Below are 24,582 nucleotides of genomic sequence, written 5' to 3' on the forward strand. Positions count from 1 at the left end.
GGGCCCGTGAGCCATGGCCGCTGAGCCTGCGCGTCCGGAGCCTGTGCTCTGCAATGGGAGAGGCCACAACAGTGAGAGGCCCGCGTACCGCAAAAAAAAAAACAAAAAAATGTAGTCTCAATCTTTTCTTTATAAACTTATGACTTATGTTCTTGTCTTCTCTGAAAATTTTTATTGATTTTTGTCCTTTCCTAACTCAAATACCAAATTCAGAATAAAAAATCTGTGAAAATAACTTTTACATTGAAACTGTCTTTGTGTTACCTAAATCAAAATTAATATTTGACCTTTCACATTCTAAAGGGAAGGATAACAAGAATAATTTTGTTTGTAAATCTCTAAATTTTAATTAACTTCCAAATATTTTGAAAGCTTTTATTGTTTACAAAACTTCAGATTCCCCCTAAAATCTGACAAATCAAAGAGGAAATTTAGTCTATCTAGATTAATTATTTTTAAAAAATATATCAATATAGAAATACTTCAATGATAGTGCACTTTTCAAATTAAAACAATATGCCCATGTTTGTTTACAGAAGGGCACAAACATTGGCAACAAAGTAATTAGAAAAAAAAGAAGACTTGTCTCTGGGTTTTCATATTTTGTAAATTTCTGATGTTCATAATATACTTATGGAATAAATCAAAGGCCTAGAGATTTGTTCATACCTTCACTGTTCCTATTATATTCCTATTGTCAGAGTAATCAATGAAGAAATATATTTATTGTCTGCTAAAACACAGGAGAGGATTCTACTACCTTCTATACTGGTTAATATAAAAAAAAAATTCCAGTAGTATCTAGTGATATCGCCAACAAGTACTGACTGTCTTCCTTTGCCAGGGAAGCACTAAATGATCCTAAATTAGTAGGCTGGTGTATTTTGATAGCAGAATAATCCTCAGAAAAGCAATCCTAAGAAAAGCACTGCACTTGAAAGTCACTGGGAAAGGTCTTATCAGTAATATTAGTTGATATCAAATTGAAGTAAACCTTCAAGGGATTGATTTTTGAATGTTTATTTCCTGCTAAAACAACAGTGCCTGGTACCCAACAATAAATATTAGAAATTCTACAATATTGGAAACTGAAAGAAAGGATTCTTAAGAATCCTTCAAAAGCAATCTTAGGAGGGAGACTGCTAACCCAAGATCTTTTAATTCAACAGATGACAATAAGAAGTAGAAAGCTTCCACCCAAGACAAGAGAAGGATTATTTCTCTGAGAACAGTTTTCCTCTAGCTTTATTTTTAGTTGTCTGTACTGTGATTATACTCCTAATCTCCCACAGCATTTCTATAGCTTCAAAGGGAATTTCATTTTCCTCTTACATCTGAAAGCTGAATTGGTCATCTTCCCTATATGATCTCATTGACAAAATATTAATAAGAGTTCACTTAAATACCACAGAACATAGATAGCCTTCCATTAGTCTTTTCTAGCACTGATTTTTCTCACTTAAAGGAAAAAAAATTAAATTTTTAGTTAATAAACAAAAAAAATTTGTGACGCTAAGATAACAAAATACTTCCACTGAAATCATTGCATTGTTGTCATTGGAACCAAGCTCACCAGGAATTAAAAAAAAGATACTGCAGCAGTTGTTAGTCTGTTTTCTTCGAAGACTCTCTAGACTGTTTGCAGGAATTATTCAATTCAACATAAGGAAGCTTTCTATCTCAAGAGACCAAGAATCAGTTGGGATTAGTATGGAAATTTAGAAGCAGTTTGTTTTAATATGGCAAAATGATGAGGAGGATACTTTTACTTCCTTGCCCAGAGCTAAGTGAAGTCTACTGCACTTTTTTTGATATCCTCTTTAGAGACTTTTGTTGTCTTGAAATACTTCAGATCTATAATGTTGATCTTTTTTATTATTGACATTGTATTCACACTATTGAGCAGAAAGTAGAAGCACCCTGTATTCCTTGATAAGACATATATATGCCAGAGAATGAAGACAAATCTTGTGAATGTTGTAAGGCCTGGTTTTGGGCATGCAGAGATATCCTTTTTGAAGTGAGAGACAAAATACTGCACGTTACTGCACAAATACTGCTAACCATGAACATAGAACTAAAAACACCTGGTGGCCTCTTTGGATTTCAGAGGTAGCATATATCATATTAGCTTTAACCTTTTTACTGGTAGCTCAGAGGGCTGCAAGTTTGAAGTGTTATCTAGAACAAGAAATAGCTTTGCATCTCTGGCTCTGGTGCAATCTTTCCTGTAACTTTGACTTTTATGACCCAGCAGACTGATAGAATCAGAAGTGACTCTGGCAGACAGAGATGATGCACAGATCCTCAGGAAAGCCCCACTGTCCCAGGAAATCTCAGCTGAGACTACTCAGATTATGGAAAAATCTATGCCATTTTCTGATGAAAGTCATTGAAAAGTAGTTCTGGGATTGCTGCTAGACCCTGGTGGAAACTGCAACCCTGAGCCTGTGGCCACTGAACCGTAATATTGGACTTGCACAGAGTCTTTCCATTTTAAAAGGGAAGTAGTATATTCCAGACTAGGTCACGTTGCAGACAGAGATGAATGAATAAAATATGAATAAAATGTGATCCTATACTTTTACTGCTTATTCCTCAATCCCCAGCTATTGCATTTTGGTGATTTGCTGTGGTTATTTAACAAAGAAAAAAGTACAGGTTGAGTCATGTTTGGGTCTGTAAGATGGACCACAACCAGTCAAGTTGAACGGCTTCGATACAACAACCTTACCGACGAGTGACCTTGAAGACACTGACAAAATGAAATCCTCTGTGTGGGAGGTCTTTAGGCAGTACATCTCATTGTTTACTTCATATGGCCTGAGGTATGGTTCTAAAATGAATTATGGGTAGTAGCTATAGGGTTGGCTTGCTACTCAGGGACTTGGGAAGTGCAAATTAGGAATAAATGGTCATAATATTATGTGGGTGAGCCTTCCAGAATATGAAGATTTTTGTGTTCTCCGCAAATGCCCACCAGACAAGATCCATGGGGAAAATGTTCTTAATATTTAGATAGACAAGATGGTCTATCTTAGGAATATTGATCAGTTTTTCTCAGTTATCTTAGTGTTTACTCAGTGAGAACATATATGGAGTAGCCATGGTGAAAGTGATGTTGGCTAAGCATGGGTTCAAGTACCTGGTTTTCCCAGGTCATGGCTAATTTGGCCCTTCCTGCCAATAAATGCTAATATAATACTATTTCTTGGTGGGCCAGAGAGCTACCTGGTGGAAGGTAAAATTTTATACTGCTCCAATAATGGAGTGGGCAAACTTTTGTCTTCATAGAATTGGTCATATATTCCAGATAAGGATTTGCATTCCTGGACCAGAATACTCTGCCATTTCCATTATTAGTAGATTTGTAGATTGCCTCATTCAGCACTTTGGCATTGTACATGACATTGCATCTGTGCAAGGACAAAGATCATTTTACTGTGCAACACAATCTGTCACTGAGCCATTTTGTGTCTCACATGGCATTGAACCAGCAAGCTTGGGGGAAGGTGGTCACTAAATTGCTTTGAAAGATAAATCCCAATTACCAGTGGTAAATTGGATTGCTACTTCAAAATGCTGTTGCAGAGTACTATATTTAAAACTAAGTGGATTAATTAGTATGCTTTTATTTGTAATATCTTTCTCAAATGTACTGGTGAATAGCAAATTGTAATAACCCAGATTGAGTTGAAAGACACAAATTCTGAAGTTTTTAAGACTTGGACAAAAAGCCCTGTGCAGCTGAGCGGCTGGCAGAAGGTGAAAAGAACATAGAATGGGCAATGAAAGAAGACAGCCATAATAACTCTCTTTAGCCTCAAGAATAGTACTGAGGTGGTTAACTATCTTTGTCTTTTTAAAAATCAGTTTTTACCTCATCTTTCTGCCTATAAATTATATGAAGGGGCTTCCCTGGTGGCGCAGTGGTTGAGAGTCCGCCTGCCGATGCAGGGGACGCGGGTTCGTGCCCCGGTCCGGGAAGATCCCACATGCCGCGGAACGGCTGGGCCCGTGAGCCATGGCCGCTGAGCCTGCGCGTCCGGAGCCTGTGCTCCGCAAGGGGAGAGGCCGCAACAGTGAGAGGCCCGCGTACCGCAAAAAAATAAAAAATTATATGAAGAACACTTGTGGGGGTTAATAGTTCAGGTTTAAGTAGGTATATGAGGGAGTTGACCTTGCCTCCCAACAATATGGTGCATGATGGAATATGTGTGTGTTGGGACAATCTGGTGAGGAACAACATCGATGGACTATGACAGATAACTTTTATTCATCTTTCTTACCCCTGTAGTCTACTTGAACAAGATAGCTTTTAGGGTTGTACAAATATCACATGTGTCTTCTGGCTTCCAATTGAGTTGGGCCAGTGGGAAATCTGGATGAGAAATAAAAGGAAGGTAGGAGGGTGAGATCAGGCAATCTATTCCTCTGGTTCCTTCCCTGTGAGATCAGCATGGACTTGCCATGCACTTTGACTCAAGTTCAGTGATTATCTCAAGGAGGTCTATTCTATACAAGTCACTCTTTCTGATTCTGATAATCACTCCCTCCACTTATACCTTCAGGCTTGTGATGAAAAGAGCTCTGCTTCTCTTAGCTCTGGGTTACTAAATTAAACTATTTGTTTATCTTTCACACCTTTCAAAAAAAACCATTTGTAAATAAACAGTCCTTTCAGTTTTCTAATTTGAGTATTCCATGTATTTCCAGTGGGACCTAGGTTGAAATAGTGGCCTACTTTAAAATACAATATTAAGTTATTGCATTGATAGACTAGTTTTTAAAATGTATTTATGAAATTAGAGACAGTAATTTAAATAAGCTATAGAGACCTGATACTGTAAAAGGTTCCCTAAAAGCTCTAATGTCCTACTAACTAGAACATCTTACTTTGGATATATGCTATAGTAATGATAGGGGAAAGTTTAGCAAGAGAGATTTGCTAGAAAAGAGAAAGAAGAATGGTAGTAAACATAGGGACAGAGAATTCACAAAGGGACCTTGAAGAAGGGAATGTCTTACTCGGAAAAGACAAGACAGAGTGTGTTAATCATAGCACATCCCAACAAGAGGAAAAATAAATTATACATATGTAAAATCAGAATAATATAAGCTATTAATTCACCTGTAATGCATAAACTTAGGTGAAACTGATTTCTTATGCGATGTTAAAAACAAACAGCCTACAATACAAGTTGTTAGAATGAAATAAATTTATGCTTCACCGTATATCCATAAAAAAGATAGGAACAGAATCAAAAAGCTATGGCCATTATTTCAAATTCTCGTCTCTGCGTAGAAATATGTGAATAATTAAGCTGACAATAAAACTTAAGAAAAAATAGTGCAAATGTAACTGCAGAAAAATGGTCACTCTTTGAGTAACAGTCACAGGTAACAAAATCCTCATGTGACTACAAAAAGCAGAAACTGCTTTGTAAAGGAGTGTAAATCATGAGATCAGAATTGTGACCAAAATGCAGGTACTTTTGGGACAGCCCATAAGCAGACAATCTTAGGGAATTAAGGTATAATATCTGCTATACCTTAAAGTTACCTCAGGAAGTAGTCTTCTGTCAGAATTAAGTAGCAGTAGGTAACATTTATATTGATTATCAAATTATAGAATATCTTTCACATATATGGTTTTATTTATACTTTAATCTGTGATGTAGGTATTAGGTTTCAGTTATTATATTATTCCCTTTTTATAAATGTGGGAACCAAGGATAACAAGGTTAAATGAGATACCAAATATATTTGGTAAATAGGTGATTGAGCTGAAGCTAGAATTCAGGTCCTGAGAAACCAGGTTGTTTTTCACAGTATCATGCTTTTCTATATAAAGTTTTTATGTTTTTTAGATGCACAGTAGACACTGGATAGATGATAAATCTGGTTCTGAATTATGTTTTTAAGATATCCTCTAATTGCATTAAAACTATTTCTGCATATCATCCTGTTTATTCAAACTATATCAGTATTTCATGAGAGCAACCTTGTGTGTTTTCATGTCAATAAACAATTGTTTGTTGACTTAAATGTGGACTGGGTATAATGCAGTTTTGGGTAATATCAAGAATTTCATACACCCTAATCTATGAGATCTCTCTAAACAGAAGGGAAAAAAAAAACTACACTGTATAGAGAAGATGCATTTTTTACTTGCTTTTCAATTAAACAGACAGGATTGGATTTGAAGTTCTGACTTACCAAAATAATCAAAGTTATTAGTTCATAACTAGAGGCAGAGTTGTGAATTTAGAACACAATCAGGGGCATCAGTCAAGCATAACAGGAACAGTTCTGTTCACATATGTTCTGTTTTAAAATGGAACATCCATAACAGTTCAGTGGAGCTCAAAATTACAGCTGAGAAGTGATCAGTTAACTACCCCCAAAAAACTGCATATGGGAAATAGACTGAAAAATTAGTTTCTTAACATTGATATGTTGCTGCAACATTATATTCATGGAGAGATCTAAAGAACATTCTCTTCAAAATAAATAGTGTATATACTTTAAAGGAAATTTTTTTTAAATTAGAATAAGCATATATTTTAAAGATCACATTTTTAAAAACAAATACAAAAAACCAATGCTAGGAAGATACACTAAGAGAATTTATAGTGTCTTACATATTATGATAGGTACTGCGGGCAAGAAAGATAATCTAGGAAGTTGTTCCATTATTACCAGAAAAAAATTTCATATAGGTTTACATTTTGGAGTTTCTTGTTCATTGATTTTCCAAAGAAAATGATTGGATGTTCACAGTACTACAGAAGCAGAATTATGCATCAAGAAAAGAAACTGTGCCACGTAATCTCACACTTAAAATTTTTTTTCCTCATGGAAGGCATCATGACAGTAATGCTTGTTCATGCCAGTGCTGGTTGGGTGTTCCAATTAATTGGAAGGTACACAATCTGTAGGGAAAAACAGATAAGAGTAGAAATGAGGATCAGTGATCAAGCTACTTCTTTTTGTAATTGCCAGTCAACAGCAACAAAAATAACTCTGTGAAGTAAATTCACATGGAAGAGAGGCAGTAGAGTAAATTGGTCAGGAATACAAACTCTATACTAAACTGTCTAGGTTCAAATCCTAGATCAACCATTTGCTGAGTGACTACAGAAAGCTAATTAACTTATCTGTGCTCCCAATTCCTATTTATAAACTGAGGATAATAATAGTACCTGATTCAAGGAACTGTTGTAAAAATCATATTTTAGTTAACAGATAAAATGTGCTAAGAATGGTACTCAGCATGTTGTAAATATTGTATAAATATCAGTGTATTATTATTTTTTATTATCCATTAAAATACACACCTCCAAACAGTTAATATATTTTTTAAACAGACCTACTGGTGTCTGCCCTTGGTGGGTGAAATTGGTCCAGAGGCTTGTGTAGGCTTCCTGGTGGGAGAGACTGGTACCTGTGCTTTGGTGGGTGGAACTGAGTCTTGTCCCTCTGGTGGGCAGGGCCATGGAGGTTCCTTAAAAAACTGAAAATAAAGCTACCATATGATCCAGCAATCCCACTCCTAGGCATATATCCAGAGAAAACCATAATTCAAAAAGGTACATGCACTCCAAGTTCATTGCAGCACTATTTACAATAGCCAGGACATGGAAGCACGTAAATGTCCATCAACAGATGAATGGATAAAGAAGATGTGGTACATATATACAATGGAATATTACTCAGCCATAAAAAAGGAAAGAAATAGTGCCATTTGCAGCAACATGGATGGACCTAGAGGTTGCCATACTGAGTGAAGTAAGTCAGACAGAGAAAGACAAATATCATATGATATCGCTTATATGTGGAATCTAAAAAAAGGCTACAGATGAACTTATCTACAAAACCAAAATAGAGGTACATATGTAGAAAATAAACTTACGGTTACCTGGGGGATAAAGGAGGGGAGGGATAAATTGGAAGATTGGGATTGACATACACACTACTATATATAAAATAGATAACTAATAAGGACCTACTGTATAGCATAGGGAACTCTACTCAATACTCTGTAATGACCTATATGGGAAAAGAATCTAAAAAAGAGTGGATGTATGTATTTGTATAACGGATTCACTTTGCTGTACACCTGAAACTAACACAACATTGTATCAATTATACCCCAATAAAAATTTAAAAAAAAACCAGACATACTAGTGGTCTGCTTATAACATAATAGACTTAGACGGACACAAGTTGTATTCTGAATTAGGACCTGGCCGCCCCCATCTTCCAGCTCCCTAGAGCTGGATCCCAGAGCAGAGGTTTTTCACATTATAGGGAGAAGTTCCCAGCAACAAAGGCCCTTGAATGCACTGCCTGTGGCCTTGGCAATTGTTATTCTTATCGGATATTTAGATCATTAATTCCTGTCCATTTTTAATTTCTCAGATTAAGTGTCACCTTCTAATTGAGGTCTACTTTGGTACCCAGTTTAAGAATCTTCTCTGCTACTCAGCTCTAGAGTCAGTCTCCCACATCCCCCACCCCCAACAAAAAAAGAAAAAACCTGATTCATTTAGTGGAGAATGGGACTAGCTGTGCTTACTACTAACACTATGTCATTGTTTCTACTCCAATCTTGATTCAATACCATGTGCTGCTGTCTAGACTTTTCACTTTCTGTATCTGTAATTGCCTTTACAACAGTGAGAAACCTGACTTTCATTATCCTCAATGTATGTATTCATTTGTTTAAACATAGAATATTCAGATATTAGTTTAAGAATTGATACCTTATATCACTACAAAATTAAAGCTATTAGCTAGAGTTCAATATTGATTTACAGTTCAATTTTTAGGTAAAATATGCATACAGTGAAAGGTACAGATCTTAAGAATACAATTTGATGTGTTTTGACAAATGCAGACATTCACTTAACCATACTCTCATTAATATATATATTCATATCCTCAGAAAGTTCCTTCATGTTCCCTAGTCAATTCTCCCAAAAGGCAATCATTTCTTAAATTTTTTTTCATGATTAGTTCTTTCTCTGTTCTACAACCACAGATAAATGGAATCATATGGTATGTGCTCTTCTGTGTCTGCATTCTGTCATTCAGCATTTGTTCAATAGACATATTTAACATGCTATTCCAAAGGTGGCATTATTCACAAAATGTGTGCAAGAAGGAATAAGTGGAAGGTCATGTTTTGTAACATGTTGTGTCACATTATAAAAGTATTCCCTGAGGCAGACTGTGCTTCTACTGGCTTACCTGCTGTCTTTCCCCTTTGAACTATGTCTGTAAGTCTTGCACACACATCAGAAGTTTAACATCATTGGTATCTTTTCTATATTAAGCACATACATTTGTTAACTTGATCCCAGACTATTTGTCCTGCTAATGACAAGACTTTTGTATTCTAAGGATATCTTATAGCTACAGAAGATTAAAATATTTACCTTACAGACCAATAATAACATGGATTCAGTGAAGTGTCACGTCAAGATATAATAAAATGTACCTAGTACCTAATATTATTGCAAAATATATACTTCAGGCAATGTTTTATTTTTAAGAATAGGGCTTCCCTGGTGGCGCAGTGGTTGGGCGTCCACCTGCCGATGCAGGGGACACGGGTTCGTGCCCCGGTCCAGGAGGATCCCACATGCCGCGGAGCGGCTGGGCCCGTGAGCCATGGCCGCTGAGCCTGTGCGTCCAGAGCCTGTGCTCCGCAATGGGAGAGGCCACAACAGTGAGAGGCCCGCGTACAGAAAAAAAAAAAAAAAAAAGAATATATGAGTCATATCCTAAAAAGATAGACAATTGAAAACTAGGAAAACAGTATATAGGTTCCTTAAAAAACTAAAAATAGAGTTACCATGATGCTGCATTCCACTACTGGGCATATATCTAGAAAAAACTATAATTCAAAAAGATACATGCACCCCAATGTTCATTGCAGCACTGTTTACAATAGGTAGGACATGGAAGCAACCTGAATGTCCATTGACAGATGAATGGATAAAGATGTGATATATATATATGTATATATATATATACACACACACACACATACATACACACAAGGAACATTACTCAGCCATAAAAAAGAATGAAATAATGCCATTTACAGCAACATGGATGGACCTAGAGATTATCATACTAAGTGAAGTAAGCCAGACAGAGAAAGACAAATATATGCTATCACTTAAAAAATGATACAAAACAGTAAATAGACTCACAGACATAGAAAAGAAACTTATGGTTACCAAAGGGGATAGTGGGGGTGAGAGGGGAGAGATATTTTAGGAGTTTAGGATTAACATATACACACTACTATATATAAAATAGGTAAACATAAAGGACCTACTGTATAGCACAGGAAACTATACTCAATATCTTATAATAACCTATAATGGAAAAGATCTGAAAAAGAATCTAGGTAGCTAGCTAGCTACGTATATATGTATAACGGAATCATTTTGCTATACACTTGAAACTAACACAACATTGTAAATTAACTATACTTCACTTTTAAAAAACTAGGAAAACAAACGAATTTTGTATTTTTTTATCTGCAAGAGGAAGAAGATAGAATAAAATAAAACACTGGAAATGCCTTTAAAAATTTTGAAAAGGGAGATGATAATTTGAGTGCTTACTGAAATTAATGAAGACATTTTTTAAAGTAATATTTAAGAACCCAAAGAAGCATATAAAAATTGGAATTTAATATGGCTGTCTTTGGGTTTCAGAATCAGAGGTCCCTATAGATAGTAATGGTATTTTTTGAAGCAATTACTTTTCAATTTCATTAAATCATTCTTACTAACATATCCAGTTAAAACTAAATGTTTTCTGACTCTATCTATTTCCTCTGTCAGTAAATAAGAAGATAATAGAAATACCATTAACAAATAAAAGGGGATTGTTACCTTCATAATACTTATGCTGCTGTAAATTTTGAGGCTATAAGATTTAAAACGTTAAAGGTTGAGTATTCTATTTCAAGCTGGGCCAGTCTTTGAGTTTCAAAAATTCACAAAGATGATTTAAAGGAAATGTTAGAATGGGCTGAAGCTGTTAATCATAATTACTAAATCTCTGAAGATAATTGATTATAAAAGTCCTCTATGCTAGTTTTGACATCAGTAGCATGTCTGCTATTTTGCTCTTCAAAGAATTTATCTTCAAAATGAACTATTTTTTTTATTGACACCCTGTAGGACACTGTATCCAGAGAAATTAGTTATATTGCTTGTTATATTACTAAATTTTCCTATATTTGGGCTTGCTTCTTATAAACTTTCAAAATTTACATATGCTAAATTTTTCAATATTCCCAGAGTTTATTCCTATATTTTAAACACAATCAAAACCATTTACATGTGAATACAAGTAGCAGAATCATCAGTATTCCTCAAATTATGTTAAGATGTGTAATCCCTTCTGTCTGGAATGCACGTCCACTCCTCTTACATCCAGAGAGCTTTGAAACAGCGGTACTCAAAATGTCTTTGGATCACTAAAATGTCCTCAAACTGTTAGCTCTCCATCCATGACAAGATAAGGAACTTGAGTCAGACAGTTAATCTATCACATGACTAAACGCATGGTTTAGTTGGCCCTTCCTTTTTTTTTGTAGCAAGACTTTTCCCATGTAGGAAGTAGCATGTTAATTCACATATTGGCACAAACTCTGAGCTTATTTGCAGACTGGCACTTTCAGTAATATTTCTCTCTAAACCAGAGTTCAGCAAACTTTTTCAGTAAAGGGCCAGACAGTAAACATTCTAGACCTGTGGGCCATATAATTTCTGTTGCAAATAGTCAACTATGCTCTGCAGCATAAAAGCAGCCATAGACAATACGTAAGTGAATATGTCTGGCTGTGTTCTAATAAGACATTTTTATGGACAATGACATTTAAATATTATACATTTTTACATGTCACAAAATATTATACTTTGGGTTTTTTTCAACCATTTAAACATGTAAAAATCATGTTTAGCTTGTGAGCCATAGAAACATAAGTAGTTTCTTAACTCCTGATCTAAACTATCCTCTAAGTATCAGCTAAATTGCCACTTGTAATTTGAAATTTTCCCTAGTTTATGTAAAATGTTTTCTAACTCAAGCAGATTTAGTATTTCTCCTACACTTTCTTTAGAATTCATGTACAACTATAAAGATTTATTGAGTTTCATTTTTGTGACAATCTTTTTTTTTTTTTTCTCTCCAGAAGACTAAAGTATCTCAGGTTCTACATCTGTTAAGTGTAGTTGGGATTTGAATGTAAGAGTTCACAGCAGAGACTGTTATTATTCACAACAGCAAATGTCAATTCTTAAGTAATCTCTCTGCCATCTATTACAAGTAGGGGCTGAGGAAGAGAACTCAATAGGTGGAGAAAAAGCTAATTTGGGGATTGAATGAGTAGCATTTAAGGAGATCAGTGTGTCAAGTGGTTTTGCTGGACTCTGGACAAGTTATTTAGTTTTTGAGTTTCTGCTTCTTCATTTTAATATTGAAAGGCTATGATGAGATGTTCTTTAAGTTTCTCTCATTTCTTTCATTTTTATGATTCTAAGACATCAGGACAGTATACAATCAGGAAATAGTTTATATAGTGAGTATCCAAAATACACAGATTAGCGTATTGAAAGGACAAGAGAAGGAAAATGTTAAAGAGATAAACAAAATAATGTTTTAAATGGGTCATTAATCAATGAGAGTACTGGAAATAATTCAGTAAACATATTAGTGTATGCTACACTGAATTTACCATCAAATTAATGAAGCTGGAGTCTGGTCCAGTGCTGGATTACAGCATTTACGGCGTTAAAAAATTTTTTTTTATTATTTTATATTTATCTTTGGCTGCGTTGGGTCTTCATTGCTGCACGTGAGCTTTCTCTAGTTGCTGCGAGCGGGGGCTACTCTTCCTTGCGGCGCACGGGCTTCTCACCGCGGTGGCTTCTCTTGTTGCGGAGCACGGACTCTAGGCACGTGGGCTTCAGTAGTTGTGGCACATAGGCTCAGTAGTTGTGGCGCACGGGCTTAGTGGCTCTGCGGCATGTGGGATCTTCCCAGACCAGGGCTCGAACCCATGTCTCCTGCATTGGCAGGTGGATTCTTAACCACCTCTGCACACTTGGGAATTATCTATGCACCAACCTGGGCACCTTTTGACAAACCCTGCAGTCATGTGATGCTCTGCCTAAGCTAATCGATTGCATCAAGAGCCAGAACCAAAAATTCTAGTTTTGCCAGATCTCTGACACTAACTCTTCTGACTTCAGTTTACATTATCATCAATGGTGCTATTCTGTTTGAAATTTTGAAGTCCATTTATTGCATCTTGCCTAATATTCCTGTCATTTTTGGCCACAACCCACAATAAAAGCCCCTTGATTTCTATTCTCATGTGGATGCTACTCAGAAACTGTCTATTTATCTATGCCAAGTTCCCCACTACCTTTCTCCAAAATTTTTCCACTGTGGTCTCTGCATTCCTTGGTTTCATAGTCATCTAGGATATCAAACTATTCAAAGAAAATCTAGCAATAAATGATATCTGAATTTCCTCCACAGGAAGAGGAGAAGCTGCTAAATTCTCCAGCTACCATATTCTTTGAGATGGGAGATAAAGTTGGCTGACTTCTTATTATTTATAAAACATACCCCCTGATTACTTCTCCTTAGACTATTTTTTTAAAAAAACAGTCCAACTTTTTCACTTTATTGCACTCCTCATATGCTATATATTGCTTTCGTGGGCATGGACGCATCCTCTACTGATTTTAATACTTGGTGAAATCTTCTTCACTACTTCATTTGCTGCAGACCAGAAAAATCAATGCAATGATATTATATGATACTGTCTCTCTAGTAGGTAGAATATATGGGTTGCCAGAATTATGAAATAAAAACCAGAACATCCAGTTAAATTTGGGTTTCAGATAAAAAGCAATTTTTAAAGTATCCCCCAAGCAATATTCAAAATATATTTACACTAAATAATTATTTGTTGTTTATCTGAAATGCAAATGTAACTGAGCATTTTGCATTCTAAATGACAATCCTAATAGATGGTATATAAGGCATATTATGAAGTGAAATATACATTTTTTTGAATAAGAAAAATCAATTATATGGATGTATGTGTGTATGTTTCAAGAGCAAGGTGAATACCACTTTTATTTCCCATTCCCAATGATGGTAGGATCAGTGGAGCCTATGACCATAGACCTGTTGCCACACTACCTTTATTATAAAGTGAGTTTCTTTGTCTGAGGCAATACTATGTGGAATACCATATTAATAAATCAAACATACTGTGAACCCTCAAATAATGATGCTGATGGAAGTCCTGTCAGCAAGAAAGGCAAGTCCATATTCAGAATACATGTTAATCCTGAAAAGGATAAATTATTGTCCTTTCCGTGATGAAATGGGTATTAAGGAATCAACACCGAGTGGCTAGATAGTCTCGATGACAGATCATGGTATATAGGGGCCTCAGAGCCATTAGTGTCCACTGCTGACAGGTTGGATATTTAGCACCTCTGGTGGCTAGATCAGCTTTAGCAAGAAAAAGACCTGTGGTTTGGCTTATACATAGTCTCTGTATCTGCCACCATGGCTACTCCATTTATGTACAACCACTGGAGTAGTGGAGGGAAGAGGCTAGTTGACATCTACTGCATATCATCCTTACCACCTGGTTACTGAGTTCTACTTGTTCAGTGGATGCTCTCTTGGGTGCATTAGTGAGTGCTACAAAGGTCTTCACATTTTGTGCCCACTCCTATAGTTACATTAACATACTTCTTTTTCAGACCTCCTTGTCTATGGACTTCTAATCTCTCTCATTCCAAGTCCCAGACCAAAACATTTGTTACATCCCAGGGGTCAGTGTATGTTCTTACTTGAGGCCACTCTCTCTCACACAGGTGGATGGCCAGATGCATAACCCAAACCTCTTTCCCAGAAATACTACTGTCTTTCCAAGATAGCCCGTGATGGATTGTAGTTAAAAAGGAATAGATATTGTGATCACCTAGAGGGGTGCGATAGGGAGGGTGGGAGGGAGAGGCAAGAGGGAGGGGATATGGGGATATATGTATAGTATAGCTGATTCACTTTGTTATACAACAGAGACTAACACACAATTGTAAAGCAATTACACTCCAATAAAGATGTTAAAAAAAAAGCAATAGATTATTGGCTCACAAAATATACTGAATTAACCAATTAATCCAATAAACCCAGGTGTTTTCCCCTCTCTTTTCTCAGTTGATTATCTGTAAGACACCACATATGAGGTCCTAGGTGTAAGCTGAAAATAACAAAGACAAGACCCTGTGGGGGTGGGATGCAGAATTAAACTTCCAGGCAGTTCTGCTTGTGCACATGTGTGAAGTATACAGCTCTAGTAACCTAGTTGTAGCCCTCCCAAATAGATCACAAACACTGGCTATTGAAAGCAAAAGCACACAGAAGCCAGAGAGGTATGTATAAGGAGGGTAAAATGAATATGAGAAGTATCAGAGTGGAACACAGACAGTGTCTGCACATTTGGTAACCTTGTTCTTTCTTAACATTTGTTCAGTGATTCAACAACATGAAATTTAATACAGGCAAACCTCGATTTCAGACCACCGCAATAAAGCAAAAGCAAGTCACACTTTTTTTTTGATTTCCCAGTGCATATAAACTTTATGTTTACACTACACTGTAGTCTACTAAGTGTGCAATAAAATTGAGTCTAAAAAAACAATGTACCTGTCTTGAATAAAAAATACTTTATTGCTAAGAAATGCTGTCCATCATCTGAGCCTTTAGCAAGTCCTAATCTCAGATAGTGAGGTATTCATCCTGCTCAGGACTAACCTCTCTACTTGTATCAGCTCTATCTTTTACCCATTCATCATACATTATTCTCTAGCTCTCTTTACCTCCTTTTTCTTAGCTTAAACTTATATCTTTTTATTAACAAAAAAGTCCTTGACCCTGGGAACATTCTAGTGACTAATACTCTTACCTATGTTTACATTAAAACTTGTCAAGAAGAGTCCTAGTTAGTCATTGTGTCTACTTTGTTGCATGTCAGTCTTCAATCTGTTATAATCTGTGTAGTTATTTCTCTTTCAGGTCCTGAAGCTACTGTGGTGAAGGCCCCTGTGATTTCTTAGTATTCAAAACAAATATATTCAGTGACTGTCTATCTGGATATCTCCTAACCATTATTATGGTGATATATTTCCGCCTAGGCATAGATACTCCCTCTGCAAATACAACACTGCATTTTCTTTGACTCTCCTCTGATTGCTTAGATAATGTGTTTTTCACGTCTTCTCTTTTCCTGTCCAAGAGATACTACAGATTCTCCCTTGATGGTCCTATTTACTCTACAGGTCTTGAACACCATTGATATCTGTATTTCAGACAGATTTCAGGTTCATATATCCAGCATCCTCTTGTACATATCTACTTTATACTCATAGCTAACACAAAATTATTCAATACTGAAAGCATAATCTCTCTATCCAGTTATCTACCTTAGTAACCAAGGGGTCATCCTTAACTTCTTTTTCTAATTCCACTATATACATTCGGTTTCTATAGCTACATTCAATTAATTGTCATGTCCTGTTGGGTTTATCACTTATACGTTTCTCAAACCTACTCTAACTTATCCGTTCCTACTACAACTATTCTCATTCAAATATTCACTGTTTCTTATTTAAATTACTACAATAGCCAATAACTCTTTTCTAATTTCTAATTCATCGTGCTTAGTGATTTTTCCATGTTTCTGCTTGAAATATTTATCTAAAACATAAACTTAACTGACTTTGTTTGACTTCCATCAAATGTAGACCAGGTACAAGGATTTGAGTGCAAGTAGTTTACATGGGAGGTGATCCCAGAAAGCATCATTTTGAAGTGAAGTGAGACAGGAGATGGAGGAAAGTCAATAAATGATGTATTAATAAGTGAGTTATCACCTTGAAGCTCAATCCTGTTGAGGACCTATTAAAAGAATTGTATATCATACTTCAGAAATGACTGCTAGGGCATAAGAAAACTATAAAGTTTATTTCTCAATTCCTGTCTCTCACTGGTTGAGGATCACTTGTAAGGTGAGTTGACTTCCTGGCACTTCCACCTGCCCTTTGTGAAGGCTTAACACAGTCCTATAGTCAAGGAAAGCTGTCCAACAGAGAGAATTGGGTGCTTGAGGTAGGAAACGATTAATGTATATCGGAACTGTAACTGAAGCTACAGGTTATCTCCAGTTTGGGCTAAGAGCATTGGAATGAGACTGTGACAGAGTCTGTTGCAATACCCACATACTTTTCTATTTAAACATACTAAACACTTTAGTGTCTTATTAGTACATGTAAGATGAATTCTGAACCTCTTGCTGGGTTATACAAGGACTTACACTAATTTCTCTAAGATGCAACAGGTCAATTCTTATCACTCCCTACCTCATGTATTTTATTCCAATGCAACCAAATTGCTTGTAGATATTAAGCACATATTCCTGTGTTGCCCCAAACTCATCCTCAACTTTTACCTGATGAATAATTATTGTTCATGATACAGGTAAAGAATTACCTCTTTCTGGATGCCAAACTGGAAACTTCCAGACTTGTACAGGAACTTCTTTTTATCCTCCAGTACCATTACCATAGTCATGTAATATGTTTTTCCCCCACATATCCATTATGGAAATTTATCTATGCTTGTTTCTTTTACCTCTACTTAACTTTGAGCCCCTTGTCTGTATCTATCTTATTTATCATTTTTTTTGTAGTCCTAGTATACGGCTAAGTGTCTGACATAGCAAAATTCTTCATACTTACTGAATAAAACATTAAGCTCTTGGTGTGCCATATGCAGAGGAGTAATTCAATCCAAGCAAGTCATATTTTAGAGCACAATGGGCCATAACTCAAAAGTATATTAATTTTTTTGTGAAAATTTTTTATGGTTTTAGTTCCATTTATGTCAAAACATCTCTTCTATATTCAATCTTAAAATAAAGTATGCATTGTATAAGCATTTCAAGTGTTCACCTAAGATATAGGAATAAATCGACGCTATTTAGCTGTCAGTAAAATAAAAAGTATTAAAGGCAGATTTTTACATTATTTATGGGCCCACTGTTAGATGACATGACACTAGGAGATAAAATGTAGAATTTGTATACTGGTGGCTCATTATCATTAATTTTCTCGGAATTGAAGAAAACTCTTTCAGCTTAATTTCCCAGACATCTATTTTGCTGAATTCTTTCTAATGGCACTATCAGAGATGAAGTGCTCTGATAGTGCTTACTTGAAGCACTTACTTACTTGAAGCACTATGGAAGACCAACACTGCACTTCCCAATATCTCTACCAAATAATAATTCCATCTCAATGACTGAATATAATTTCACTGAAGACTCATAGTTGCTAAACCAATAAAAGTGCACATTACCAAATGATTACAGATCATAGTATATATTTGAAATATACATTAGTTGTTACAAACAAGTTTAAAGAAATGAGATAATTTAAGAAAATAACAGTGAAGTGGTTGAAAGCATTTTGTTTAAAATGTAATATGGCCAGGTAGAACATGTATCAATAACATTTAACAGGAAGAAAGTGGCCCCTCCTAATTTTATTTCTCTTGCCAGTCAGTAAAATGATGTTTCTTGAATTACTGGCATCACTAGTCTTTGTTCTTTCTGTTGAGATCTGACAGATGGGAGCTCAGCAACAGCCACACAGAATGGGACATGTGTACAGATCAGATAAGACCTTCTTCTCTAGGAGGTTCACACAGTCCTCCTCAGCACTTTTGACCCACTTCATCCAATACTTCCTCACAACAGTAAAATTACCAGGCATTTGTGGAATTTTCTGTGAATAAAAATAAGCCTTAGTCATATACCATAGGGAACTTTTTTTCTAGATCGCTTTAGTATATATGAATAAAAAACATGTTTCCCCACATAAACATTACATTTTTTCATTAAGTATTGATAATTTTTCCTTTAAATGTTATCATTTAAAAAATTGTTTCCACAAGGAATTTTGGGCTATGTATTTGATGACAGATATACAAACCTAGTTGAGATTAAAATATATTCAAAATATGCTGAGTCATATTTAGGTAGAGCTTTAAAATTTTAATAAGGCTTAATATTAGTCTGTTTTAAACTCACTAATGAACAAATAGTGTCTTTAAAAAGCTTTCAAGTGGTTTGTTTTGAAATGGAATTTGGATAGAAATTCTTAATGTTTCTTCTTCCAACTTCTCACTAAATGAAAACACAGGAAAACAAAATGAAACACAAATAAGAGGCTCGTAACACTGAAAGTCAAGACTGACAGAAAATATTATGCTGGAACTGACAGTAGTTTTAAAGCAATCAAAGCTGGACTTAGAGAAGCTTAACCAGGGTTAACAAATTATGGTTTCACATCATGAAAAGAAAAGCCTAGAAAAAGATAGTTAATTTCTTTGTGCCTTCCTAGAAGGCCCTCTGACTCAACAGATCAGAACTTGCCATCAACAGACAGTGAGCAACTGTCCCACCCTACTTCTCACACGCTGCTTTGTTCCACAGTAGCAGTGATGAGTACCCTCACCATTTGTCTTCTCTGCCACCCTTGTAAATCCAAGTCAGAGATTAAAAATTCCAGAAAATTCTGGCAAATTATAAAGGAACATGGTTTTCTGCATTTAAAGGGATGAAGTGCAAAATAGTCAATTCCTTCAGGAGAGAGTCGAAAAACTATAATCTGAGAACTAATAATAAAAAGTTATTCCATGAAATAACAGTATTATTGCCCTTAATCAATAGATACAAATGTCAAAAATTAGGCAGAATACATAACATTCCCAAGATCATGCTGTCATCTTTAGTAAGTATAAATAATAATGCTGGGTAGGAATTCTTTGAGTCTAATTTCAAACAACAGTTATAGACACAGTTATAGACACAGTTAAATTAATAGTAATCAGAATTGTTTTTTAAATTAATTTTTATTGGAGTATAGTTGCTTTACAATGTAGTGTTAGTTTCTGCTGTACAGCAAAGTGAATCAGCTATACGTGTACATATATGCCCTCTTTTTTGATTTCCTTCCCATTTAGGTCACCACAGAGCACTGAGTAGAGTTCCCTGTGCTATACAGTAAGTTCTCATTAGTTGTCTATTTTATACATAGTAGTGTATATATGTCAATCACAACCTGCCAGTTCATCCCACCGCTCCTAACCCCCCTTGGTATCCATATGTTTGTTCTCTACGTCTGTGTCTCTATTTCTGCTTTGCAAATAAGTTCATCTGTATCATTTTTCTAGATTCCACATTTAAGTGATATTATACAATATTTGTTTTTCTCTTTCTGACTTAATTCACTCTGTGTGACAGTCTCTGGGTCCATCCACATCTCCGCAAATGTTAATTACCGCTTACTCTGTGCGAAATATTGTGCTAGATGGTTTTTTATTTTCTTTTTCTTGCAAAAGTTTTATTGAGGTCTATAATTTATATACCATACAACTCACCCATTTAAAATGTACAATTCAATAGTTTTTGGTATATTCACAGAATTGTGCAACCATCACCATCAGTTTTAGAACATAATCATCACTCCAAAAAGAAATTCTTTACCCTTTAGCTGTCAACCCCCAAACCCATCATGTCCTCCAGTTTTAGGTTACCACTAATATTTATTTTTTTATTTTTTAAATAAAAATTGTATACATTTAAGGTGTACAACATGATTTAATATACATAGTGGAATCATTACTATGGTCAAACTAATCAATGTACCATCTCTTCACATAGTTACCATTTTTTGTGTGTGTGTGAGAAAAGCATCTGAAATCTACTCCCTTAGCAAATTTCCAGTATTCATTACAGTATTATCAACTACAGTCATCATGCTGTACCTTACATCTCTAGACTTATTCATCCTACATAACTGCAACTTTGTACCCTTTGACCAATATCTCCACTTTCCTCCACTTCCTTAACCTGGTAACCACTGTTCCACTCTCTGCTTCTATGTATTCAGCATTTTATTAGATTCCACATGCAAGTGATATCATGAAGTTTTTTTTCTCTCTGTGGCTTATTTCACTGAGCGTAATGCCCTTGAGTTCCATCCATGTTGTTGCAAAGACAGGGTTTCCTTCTTGCTCATGGCTGAATATTTCATTGTATCAATATATATATGTACATATGTAAAATATCTTCTTTATCTGTTTGCTCATTGAAGGCCACATAGGTTGTTTCCATATCTTGGCTACTGTGAATAATGCTGCAATAAACACAGGAGTTCAGATATATTTTCAGCATCCTGTTTTAATTTCTTTTGGCTATATACACAGAAGTGGGATTGCTGGATCATATGGTAGTTCTATTTTTAATTTTTTGAGGAATCTCCATACTGTTTTCAATAGTGGCTGAGGGTTCTCTTTTCTCCACATCCTCACCAACACTTGTTATGTCTTGTTTTTTTGATGACAGCCATTCTAACAAGTCTGAAGTGATATCTTATTGTGATTTTGATTTGAGTTTCCCTGCTGATTCGTGATATTGAGCATCTTTTCATGTACCTCTTGGACATTTGTATGTCTTCTTTGGAAATGCCTATTCCATTCCTTTGCTAGATTCTTTAAAAGCATAATCTCATTAGGTCTTGTGAACAATTGTATGAGGAACGACTATCCATTTTATCAATCAGAAGGAAGACTGTTACGTATAATGACTTGACTAATTTCATATCTCTGCTGCTAACGCTTTGACATAATTCATTCAAATTTAATACCTCTGCCCCTGCCCCTGTGACAAAATTGATTCAAACTCTTGGGGAAACTTTATCTAGGCTGAGCCAATCTGATTTTCTTTCTTTGAAATTCTGAACTGGGTAATAGAGCCAGTTAATTTCTATACCAATTTCTATACCTTGATGGACTATGAGGTAGCTGAGTGGCCATATCCTGCTATATAGAAATAAGGATAATGAGGGGAGCAAGAGAGAAGAGCAGTAGCAATGAGACAAAAGAAGCAGGAATGAGAAAATAAATCTGGATCTATTTCCTATCTCCTTGTTGCACCTACTTAACACCAAGTTGCCTTCTAGTCTCGCTTTGTGTATACCACTTCTCTGATTATATAATGCATTTTATTTTAGGTAAATTTAGATGGAGTTGTTTTATATAATAGTTATATATGTTAATAAAAAACAAACCAAAAGATAATCTTTGTTGTTATTTTGAGATGGGATTTAATTCACATTTTCTTGTTTATTTTTTATTGCGCTTGCCAAATATTCTATTATTCTAATGAAGCAAATTAAGCATTAGATTAAGTGAAGAGAAATTTAACTACTTTGTCTGGTAAGTACACATTCAGTTGTATGTTAAAATTAAGGATTTACAAAACCTGTTGATAGTGATAGAGAAATACTGAGCTCATATCAGAAGTCTTTATGACATAAGCTTTGCAGAAATGTTCATCAAAACATTTATACTAGTCTTTTTAATGTATACCTGTTTTTAAGAGATGCTTTAGAAAAAATTATTTGTGTGTGCATATGTATGTATGTGTACACACACACATATATTCAGCTTTAACTGAAAAACATATATTGTACAAAAATGTTTATTTTTTCTTAAAGAAAAAGCAAAAAAACCCTTCAAAACAAGCAATGGAAAAACATGACACTCTAATATTAGTGGGCAATAAATAAATACCATGGGTAGTTTTATGTCTAGAAATATCTAAATATGAACCAAATGATATCCAGTAAATGTCAAGTGTAATGCTGTCAACTTACTGAAACCTTATGTTCCTAACTTTTAACTATTAATAAACATAATTCTTCAAATGTTATTTCACAATACCTAGCATAATGTGGAAACTCAGCCTAGTACTATCATTAAAAGTATAATATCTGATTATATGGTTTAGCTTTCTTAAATTAGTAGAAGCACGTATTTACTATACTAGTGAGAGAAATGTAGTGCTTGGAACTAATATAATATGTATTTTCATGACAGAACAATTATCTATTTCAGTTTCTAAGCTTCCATTACTTAGTATCTCCAGAGTCAAGACATCATTTTTATTTTACATTAAAATGCAAAATCTTAATGAATTGGTTGCAGTGGTTTTCAGAGAGAGTAACTGATACATTATTTTATCAAGCTACGTGTTACTATAACTTCCTTTTAATCTCAACAAAAATAAATAAAATCTCTTTTTTCCTTTTTTAACTATCTAGAAGTATCTATTTCAAGTATATCAATATTTCCTACATGAATTCTCAAATTTGATGTCTTTTAAAAAATATTATTTTGTATACCTGAATCCTATTTCTTAATGGACAGCTATAGCAAATTTAAAATCCACTGTATGTAAAATTTTCTTTTTAAGGAAGAATTTATAGACATTTTTTGCATTCTTCTCAATTAGCAATTGCAAACTGAGACATTATCTTTCAGTCTACCTTTCACTTATTATAGAAATACAATGCAGGCAGATTGGCTCCTGGCTTCCTTGATATAAACCATGGCAAAATCATCACTTCTCCCATGTGAGCCAATTAACTTCACGTGGAGAAACACTTGTTTCTTGCCTCAGAGTAAAGATATATTTCTATTGACTTATTGAAAAATTCATATGCCATTAGGTTCAAAGTATAGTCGCTCAAATACCATTTCTGAGTATCTGACAGTGTACAGTCTATTTATTAAGTTCAATCCAATGATTCATCATTCAGTGAAGGCATGCACCTATGAATTAAGAGAGATGCAGAACCACATTTGTGAAGGCTTAGGTTCTCAAGCCATCTGAGTCTGTTAGAATTTTTATTGACCAAGATTCTTTTTAAGTCCTGTTTTTCCTTCCTAGAGTAATAAATGTTTACTTCTACTTCTGTAAAGGAAATATTTTTGTTTCACACATAGAAGATAATGCAGAGTATTACAACATAAAATACCCTTAAACCCAAATTACCTTATTTGAGAAAAATTAAGTTAATAACTTATATGTTTGTTTATTTGTATAAAATGCATTGTGTGGCTCCCTGTCTCCTACACATGGGTGGCGATATTTGATCTCCCCTGGCATGCTCTGGACAGACCTATTTTCAGTAAAGTTGGAAGTAATTCGTCTGGCAAAATTTAGAGAAAACAAACAAGTCCATATAATTAGCATGAGGAGAGTTCATATATTCTTACTGGAACCTATATCTAAGCTTTGACAACTGAAATTATACTTAATATATAAAATTTTTAAAAAGTCACACCCTATAAAACTAAAAATATAAGCACAAATTAAACTGAGTTTAAGACAAAAAAAGAGAATAACATAGCAGAAAAAGTTATAAGCAGGAATAAATGAAACTGTAAACAGGAAAACAACAGAGAAAATCTAGAAAATCAAGAGGTTTTTCTTGGGGAAAAAATGAACAGTTATAAACTTCTGGTGGGATGGATCAGGGAAAAAAGACACAATTTACCAATACAGGAATGAAAAAAGGGGAAATCGTAACAGATTGTATAGACATTAAC

This window comes from Grampus griseus, assembly GCF_964374135.1.
Source record: "Grampus griseus genome assembly, chromosome: 7".
Classification (NCBI taxonomy): domain Eukaryota; kingdom Metazoa; phylum Chordata; class Mammalia; order Artiodactyla; family Delphinidae; genus Grampus; species Grampus griseus.